The sequence below is a fragment of the Triticum aestivum genome, chromosome 3A (genome assembly GCF_018294505.1).
Source record: "Triticum aestivum cultivar Chinese Spring chromosome 3A, IWGSC CS RefSeq v2.1, whole genome shotgun sequence".
Lineage (NCBI taxonomy): Eukaryota > Viridiplantae > Streptophyta > Magnoliopsida > Poales > Poaceae > Triticum > Triticum aestivum.
This window is the reverse complement of record NC_057800.1, coordinates 323,948,730-323,958,256: the sequence shown is the minus strand read 5'-3', so window position 1 is coordinate 323,958,256 and position 9,527 is coordinate 323,948,730.

The window sequence follows — 9,527 nt, the reverse complement described above, 5'->3', positions numbered from 1 at the left end:
GTCGGTCGTCCAGAGAGGGCCGGTCGTCCGGAGCCTGGAGGTTGTCGGATTTCCAGGGTTCGCCGGTCGTACGGATGCTGTAGCATGCGCTGCCCTGGTTTCCTTTGGCTGTTGTGACCTTCAGGGGCCGGACGTCCGGGATAGGCCGGTCGTCCGGAGCCTGTAGCTTCTTCCGCAGCTCTGCTTCTTCATATCCATCTTCCTCTTCTGATTCTCCTTGCTCCTTAGCTTCTTCATGGCTAACTCCTTGATACCTAAGTATGCACAATGTCTCTGTTTGAGGTAGTAGCCATGTCTCATGTGCATTGAAGTGAACTTGTGAGAGGAGAGATGTCACCTCGGTTTCGAGAGCTCTTGCACGTGCTCGTGTCATGGGTCCACTAGGCACTTGGTGAGACGATGGTAGGTCCATGGGGATGACCTTCAGACGCTCCGCATCATCTCCCCTCCCTTGGGGAAGATCCGACATCAGATCAAATTCTTCATCACCATGGTAGGGCGAGAGGTCCTTGACATTGAATATGTCCTCACTTTGTACTTGTCGCGCAGGAGGTCGATCTTGTAAGCGTTGTTGTTGTAGCGTGCAAGAACCTTGAAGGGTCCATGCGCACGAGGTAGAAGCTTGGACTTGCGTTCGTTGGGGAAGCGGTCTTTGCGAAGGTGTAGCCACACAAGATCACCAATGTCGAATACCATATGTTGCTTGTTAATGTTGAGCTTGGTCGCAAGTCCTTGTACTTGGTGCTCGATGGTGTGCCTTGTATCTTCATGCACCGTATTTACATGGTTCACACGTGCACTTGCGTCCATATTGATGCACTCTTGTAGTGGGAGAGGAAGAATGTCCAATGGGGACAATGGGTTGAATCCGTAGACGACCTCGAAGGGGGACTTGCCGGTTGTTGAGTGTCTTTCTCGGTTGTAGGCGAACTCGGCGATAGGTAGACACTCCTCCCACTCCTTGATGTTCTTCTTGATGAGCACGCGAATTAGAGCAGAGAGTGTGCGGTTAGTCACCTCCGTTTGGCCATTGGTTTGTGGATGATACCCCGTGGAGAAGAGTAGCTTGATTCTGAGCTTGGCGCATAGGGTCTTCCAATAGTAGCTTAGGAACTTGACGTCGCGGTCCAAGACGATCGTCTTTGGCACTCCATGTAGACGCAATATTTCCCTACAAAATAGATTGGCAACATGTGAAGCGTCGTCTATCTTGTTGCAAGGAATGAAATGTGCCATCTTAGAGAAATGGTCCACAACGACAAATACCGAATCATGTCCATTTCTAGTCCTAGGCAATCCGAGTACAAAATCCATGCTAATGTCTTCCCATGGTTGATATGGAATTGGGAGAGGCATGTAAAGGCCATGGGATGGATCTTTAGACTTAGCTTTGCGACATGTAGAGCATTGGTTGGTGAAGCGGTTGACATCGCAAAACATCTTGGGCCAATAATAGTTCTTGGAGAGCGTAGCAAAAGTCTTGTCGCGTCCAAAATGTCCCATTTCCTCCATGAGATTCCTGCAAAAGCAACAAATGAAGAGAAGACTCGGGGATGCAAAGCTTGTTAGCTCTCATAAGATATCCATCTTTGATGTAATATGTTCCCAAGAGGTATGCATCAAACATTTGGCATAAGGGGTAGCAAAAGTAGGATCATGCTCATACAAATATTCTATGTTCTTAAAGCCAATGACATCCAATTCAAGTTGAGTAACAAGCATGCATATGCGGGAAAGAGCGTCCTCCACAACATTTTCCTTACCTTTGATGTACTTGATGACATCATGAAAATACTCAATGAATTCACTCCATTTAGCATGACACTTGTTCAACTTGGTTTGACCCTTAAGGTACTTGAGAGTTTCATGATCATTATGAATGATGAATTCATGAGGGTGAAGATAGTGTTCCCATTCATGCAAAACTCACACTAAAGCGTATAACTCTTTGTCATAGATGCGGTAATTGAGTTGCGCTCTGAAAAGTTTCTCAGTAAAGTAAGCTATGGGGCGCTTCTCTTGCGTTAACACACCTCCTATGCCATTACCACTAGCATCGCAATGGATCTCAAAGGGTTTGTCGAAGTTGGGTAATGCAAGCACGAGAGCATGAGTAAGAAAATTCTTAAGCTCATTGAAAAGCGGTATCTTGGGATGGTCCCCAAACAAAAGGCGCATTTTCTTGCACAAAGCATGCAGAGGTGAAGCAATGGTGCTAAAGTCTGTCACAAATCTATGGTAGAAACCGGCTAAACCAAGGAAGCTACGCACTTGATGCAAGTTGGTTGGTTGTGGCCAAGTTTTAATAGCATTGGTCTTAGAGTCATCGACATGAACACCCTTAGAGGAAACAACAAAACCCAAGAAAACGAGCTTATCAATGCCAAAAAGGCACTTTTCCATGTTAGCATAGAGACGCTCTTTTCGAAGAGTTTGCAAAATGGTGTGAACATGGGTGACATGATCTTTGAAGGATTTGCTATAAGCAAGGATATCATCGAAGTAAACCACAACAAACTCACCAATGTAAGGGCGAAAGACATAGTTCGTAAGACGCATGAAAGTACTCGGTGCTTCCGATAAACCCATAGGCATGACTAACCACTCATACAAACCAAACTCTATTTTGAAAGCGGTTTTCCATTCATCACCCTCTTGTATGCGGATTTGATAGTAACCACTTTTAAGATCAATTTTTGAAAAGATAGTGGCACCACTAAGTTCATCAAGCATATCATCAAGGCGTGGAATGGGATACCTATAGCAAATGGTGATAGCATTGATAGGTCTACAATCAGAGCACATGCGAAAGCTACCGTGTCGTTTTGGCACAATAATTGACAGGAACGGCACAAGGACTCAAACTTTCACGCACATGTCCATGGTCTATGGGATGCTTTACTTGCCTTTGTATTTCTTTGGTTTCTTCGAGGTTAACGCGATAGGGAGCTTTGTTCGGAAGAGGTGCACAGGGGTTGAGGTCGATGCGGTTCTCGATGCCTCGTAGTGGAGGTAGTCCCAGAGGTAGCTTGTCGGGGAAAACATCTTGAAATTCCTGCAAAATAGAAGACAACACTAAAGGTAGAGTGTGAGAGTTGTTAGCTTTTGGTGCGTCGTCCTTGCACAAAAGGACATAGTGTAGGACACTAGATGGTTTCTCACACACTCCTCTTATCTCACTTTTGGTAGGAAATAGAACTACGTTCTTCTTGTCACTCATCGTGGAGGCACTCGATTTGGGCTTGTGGCGCTCACTCTCTTTTGGGTGGTTCACTCTCTCACTATTCTCTCCATGATGGGTGGCTTGCTTTTCGGTGATCACTTGGCTTGGAGACATAGGGCGAAGTACGTACTCCTTTCCTTTCATCTTGAAGATGTAGTGGTTTGTTCGGCCGTTGTGTAGGACACCTCTATAAAATTGCCATGGGCGTCCAAGAAGAAGGTGGCAAACGGTCATTGGAACGACATCACACTCCAAAGTGTCTTCGTAGAAGCCAATTTTGAAGGAGACTTGTACTCGATGCTCGACTTGGATAGTGTCGGAGTCACTAAGCCATTTAACTTTTTAGGGATGGGGATGCTTCGTCTTGGGAAATTGGATCTTGGAGCAAAGTTCTTCACTTGCGAGGTTATGACAACTCCCTCCATCGATGATGACCTTGACGTATCTTCCATTGGTGTCGGCCTTGGTGTGGAATATGTGGCATCTTTGGTCTTCTTATTGTCAATGTTGAAGAGTCAAGACCTTGGAGATAACGAGAGCGGGACTTGAATCTTCATCAAAAAAGACTTGTTCCGTGTCTTCTTTGTTCACTTTCCGGTGTATGGCCACTTGCTCAAGGGCTTCCATTTCTCCTTCACTCATTGAGTCATAAGTGTCGTCGTTGTTGAGGATCATGGTCCGCTTGTTGGTGCACTCATAGGACTTGTGGCCTCGGCCTCCGCATGTGAAGCATTTGAAGGAACTCGTCTTGATGGTCTCATCGGTTGGGGTAGATGATGATGAAGCTCTTGGCTTGAAGTTGCTCGTTGTAGGAGGATGACTTGGGGTTGAAGAAGCTTTCTTGTAACTCGACTTGTCGATGATGCTTGTAGAAGGCTTTGTTGATGTAGACGGTGTTGGATTCATTGAAGCTTGATTGTTGGAGAAGCCGTATGACTTGGATGAGAACTTGGCATACTTGTAATAGTCTTGCACTTGATGTTCCGCTTTGGTGGCTTGATGCACTAGCTCGATGAGGTTCGAGTATGGTTGGAAGTCAGTGATCTTCTTTATAGGATGGTTGAGTCCATTCAAGAAACATGCCATAGTTTGCTCATCATCTTCCGTGACACTGGCTCTTATCATGGAAATCTCCATTTCCTTGTAGTACTCTTCAACGCTCTTGGTTCCTTGCTTGAGTAGTTGAAGTTTCTTGAAGAGGTCGCGGTTGTAGTAGGTAGGCATGAAACGTGCTCTCATGACATCCTTCATTTGCGCCAAGTAGTGATGGGTGGTTCACCTCTTGCCGCACGACGGTTGATGACTTGTTCCCACCAAATGAGGACATAGTCTTGAAACTGAAGGGATGCCATCACGATCTTCCTCTCTTCGCCGTAGTTGTGCAAACGGAAGATCTTGTCGACCTTCAATGCCCATGAAAGGTACTCTTCGGGATCGTTGCTTCCATTGAACTTGGGCATGGTGAACTTTAGCTTGCCGTAGCATTGCTCTTCATTGTGTTCGGGTCTTGGATGATGACGTCCTTGACGAGGATGATCGTCTCTCACAAGTTTCTCTTGTCGAGGAGGATTTCCAATGTCGTCTTGTTCATGTTGAACTTGATGTTCTTGGCAAGCTTGTGGAGGAACTTGTCGAGCATGACGTTGCACGCGGGCTTGATATCTTCGTTCGTGAACTTCTTCATGAAGTGCTCCTTCTTGTTCATGAGCTTGCCGGGCTCGGTTGGCGATGGCTCGACTTGAATCTCGGAGGGCTTGTTGCGCCTCAAGTGCTTGAGCATCTCACAATGGTCTCTCTTGACATTGTGCCTCGACATATTGTGCTTCTTGTTGTAGACGCGCTCACTCTTCCTCTTCGTGTTGGCGTTGTCGTTGTCGTTCTCGTGCTTGCGCAAAGGTAGCTTGGTTTTGACAATGTCAGTGCTCTTGAGAGTCGGTGTCACATAGAGGGTTGAGGTTCGCTTGACGATCGTTGCACGCGGCACAGCAAAGAGTGTTTGATGTTGGTGTACTTGATCCGGAGAGGGTGAAGTCGGAGTGGCGACTTGAACGGCTCCTTCTTGAAGAAGACGAAGTGGAAGAAGAGCGGTTGAGCAACAAAGCATGAATCTCGTCCATTCTTGCGTCATTCTCTTGCTTGTGGTCGTCGAGCTTGTGGTTGAAGTAATCCCTTGTGCGTTGCTTGGAGAGTCGCAAGTCGGTGGCGAGGTTGTCGATGCGTTCACTCATTGCTTGTTGCTCTTGATGCAAAGCACGTTGTGCACCAAAGAGGTGGCTCTTTGTGACGTAGGAGTTCATGTCGCCGTCTTGCCCGATGAAGAGTGGGTTGGTAGAAGTACTTGGCCTATCCATCATTCCAAGAGAAATATGTGAGTTGGAGAAGGAGAAGAAGGTATACCAAATATACCTTGACCGAAGTTGAAGGTGGATCAATGATCACTCCAATGTGGAACAAGGAAATAGCAGAATTGGTACCAATTCTTGTCGGTTTCTCACACCTACAGAAGTAAAATCTTATGGTGGAGCTTGGTTAGGATGGTGGCACAAAATTTGATGCAATTGTTAGTGAGCTACAATAATGTTGGAAAAGATTTGCAAGTTTGCAATGCAACAAGTAGACCAAGCTATATAAGATACACGGATACACACACACACACAAAAAGATAAGTGGGGTCGTGCAACCAAGGATGAGCCAAAATGTGGAATCCATGAAAATGCTCTTGTTGCACAACACTAGAGAGACGCTCGCACGATTGCACAATAGGCGGGTACAAGGACTTGTGCACAACCTACTAAGCAAAAATGCAACGACTTCTATCCCAAGTATGCTCTATGTATGGTGTTTCGATGACATGATCCAAGATGATCTAGTATGACAATCTTAATGTTGTATGATCCTATGTTTCTTGCTTAAAAACTCTTTGCTTATCTTTCCCTTTTGCTTAAAATCTTGTTTGGCTCTTTGTTGTTTGAGCTCTTTTCTCATGCAATGCTTCACGAACCAAGATAGCAATTGTGTATGCGATGACAACCTTGTGACACAAGAGATGATACCAAGATTTGCACCAATGATGTATGTATGCTATGGGAAGTATGATCACTAATGTGTACAAGTCTCGTTGCCGGCAATACTCAAAAGCTAGTCTTGATGGGTAAGCGACGCAAGGGAGTAAGGCTATGATGGCTATCAATGTAATGGCAAGAATGATGTATCCAATACCAAGATGAGGTTACCGTTTCTTGCGTATGGTATGGTGTCAAAATGGTGGCACAAATACCAAGATGTAGTCGAGGTGGTCATTGTTGGTGACGCGTTCGTGGGGAAGATGAGCGGCGGTGTTGTTGATGTAGAACCGTACCTAAATAGCTGAAACACAATAGGACACGGAACCGCAACTCAAATTATCAAAGCTCTAAGTGGCAACACGTGTCGGAGTGTGAAACGGGTAAGCAATGGTGGTGGTATGCGGAAGTGGAGATGGCGTAGAGGTGGTGGGAGTGCGTATGCGGAAGTGGGGCGGTGGTGGTGACCAAACTGAAGAAAATTCAGTTTTGTCAGGGTTTTACGGACGTCCAGGGTTTTATGGTCATCCGATCATCGGACATCCGGAGGCGGTCGGACGTCCGGCGCCTGGGCAATTTTTGGGAACGGGATGAACAACATGTGGACGAGGTGGATGAGGTGAAAAGGGTCAAATCCCGGCTATTTTGTGGATGGAAAGGGTGGGGAAAGGGGGGGGGGAAAGCTAGATCCACTCAAGGCAAAGCAAATCCATGGATCAAAACCAACAAAATTTCAACACACCAACAAATCACAAAAAAATGGGGCTATTTTGTGGGGACTTTTCGAATTAGGGATAAAATCAACAAAAACAAGGCTAGAAACACAACGGGGAGGCTCCGAAACCGTGATCAACGTGGCTCTAGATACCAAGATGATGTAGGGTAGGAACCCTAGGAGACGATCTTTCACGAAAGGAGCGGATCCGGCGAAGAACACGAGGGACATGAGAGGAAAACAAGGGAAATCACGAGGGGAAACACGAGAGAATCACTAAACCAACAAGAAATAGTCACACATATGCTAGATCCTCGAGTACATAAGAGGTCACACGATCCACAGTCAACTAAGGACAATACAAAAGGTAACGGGTCTTCTCCGTGAGGAGGTCTTGATGGTCTTCTCCGCAAGGAGGTCTTGAATCCAATGGGATCTTCTCCGAAGAGGGGCCTCGGTCTCTCTCGTGGAGTAGATCCGATGTGGATGAGCAAAGCTCTATCTCAAGTATGAGCTAAACCAATGCTAACCCTAAAACGTAGGTAGGAGAAGAGTATATATAGTCTAGGTGGGCGAAGGGGTACATCGGCTGTGGCCCAACACACAAACAACACACAGGCGTCGGACGTCCGAGAGTTACCGGTCATCCGGAGACTCGCGAGGGTCCAGACGTCCGGTGCTCGTTGGTCGCCCGTAGATTCGGCTCGGGTGGTCTTCAGTCGGATGTCTGGTCAGGGCCGATCATCTGGGGCGTCGGTCGTTCGGAGGGCTTCGAAAATCCGTAGATTCGTCTCGGGTGTGGATGTGTCGATCGTCCAGAGAGGGCCGGTCGTCCGGAGCCTGGTGGTTGTTGCACGTCCGGGGTTCTCCGGTCGTCCGGACGTTGTACTATGCGCTGGCCTGGTTTCCTTTGGCTGTTGTGACCTTCAGGGGCCGGACATCCAGGATAGGCCGGTCGTCCGGAGCCTATAGCTTCTTCCACAGCTCTTCTTCTTCACGTCCATCTTCCTCTTCTGATTCTCCTTGCAACTTAGCTTCTTCATGGCTAACTCCTTGATACCTGAGTATGCACAGTGTCTCTGTTTGAGGTAGTAGCCATGTCTCATGTGCATCGAAGTGAACTTGTGAGAGGAGAGATGTCACCTCGGTTTCGAGAGCTCTTGCACGTGCTCGTGTCATGGGTCTGCTAGGCACTTGGTGAGACGATGGTAGGTCCATGGGGATGACCTTGGGATGCTCCGCATCACTTGGTTTCTTCAATCTCTGACTTAAGCTGGTGGTCCAACCTTGATCTTGTGCATGTGCACGGTTGGTCAACAGACCCAGGGTTTGTTGCACGAACAATGACAGAAAAAAATTTGTCCGGCCCAAAATGTCATGGATGTGTCTTTTTTGTAGTGGTGAATGTTGGTATTTTTTCTATAAAGTTTGTCAAACTTTACGAGGCTTGACTTTAGACAAATGTTATATGCAAACTAAAATGATTCGGAGGGAGTACAACATGGTTAACAACAACCAAATATAGTCATTCATAGAGCTATTGTTAAAATTGATATTGATGAAATTGAACTGCATAGTTCATATTAGCACATATAGAACATCACACTATGAATAGCTGAAACAAACAAGGCATACTACGAGATGGCAATTGAAACTAGACATATGCTAACTACAAACAAGCGAACAACCATAAACCATAGAAATAGACAAGGTGTGTAGCGACCTGATCCCAATGGATCATAGTCTCTGTGCTTAAGTGTCATCTAGTATGATGTAGTCTTCAGAACGAATGTCCACTTCATGTTCGGGCTTCACCACGGGTATTCCTAGCTTCCTCTTCAGGTCTTCATTCTGCTCGAGTATCACAACAATTTCCTCTTCATATCCATCATGTGTAGCCTTGAGTTCCTCTTCTAGCTACATATTCTGGGTCATCACCTTCTTCATATCTATCATGTTAGCGCACATCTGATTCTCATAACGACGAATGTGCTGGTTCAAGTCTTGTATGTAGGCTGCAATAGATCTATCCTTCCTGGTGCAAATCATTTCCAATTGCTCATCTCGGCATCCACATATCTGGTAGATGGTGTCTTTAAGATACTTGTTGTACACCTCGCCTATGCGTCCAATGGTGATGTGGGCGGCCATGCTCTTTCCTAAACTCCAGGTTGGTGCATCAAAGTAAAACTCGATGGACTCAGTAATTGGTGCAAAAGTCCTTCCTGAAACACGAACTTGAATCGTCCAGTGCTCCTCTTCTGGTAAAGTTACAGTGAAGGTTCCGGTGAAGCCTGGTATGCCGATGTTCAGGTACTTGGTGACTTCCTTCAAGTGTCATCCGAAAGGGGTGTCGTCATCCGGTTGAGTGAACTTGTTCCTTGGGTCCGACATCTATAGTGTAGAAATAGAGAAGATTTAGAAATGAGTAGAGAAGAGTATCATGTGGCTTTTCCTAGTGGTCGCGTCCTACAGTCGACGTGTGCTCTGATACCATCTTGTAGCAACGTGATCCCAATGGATCGAA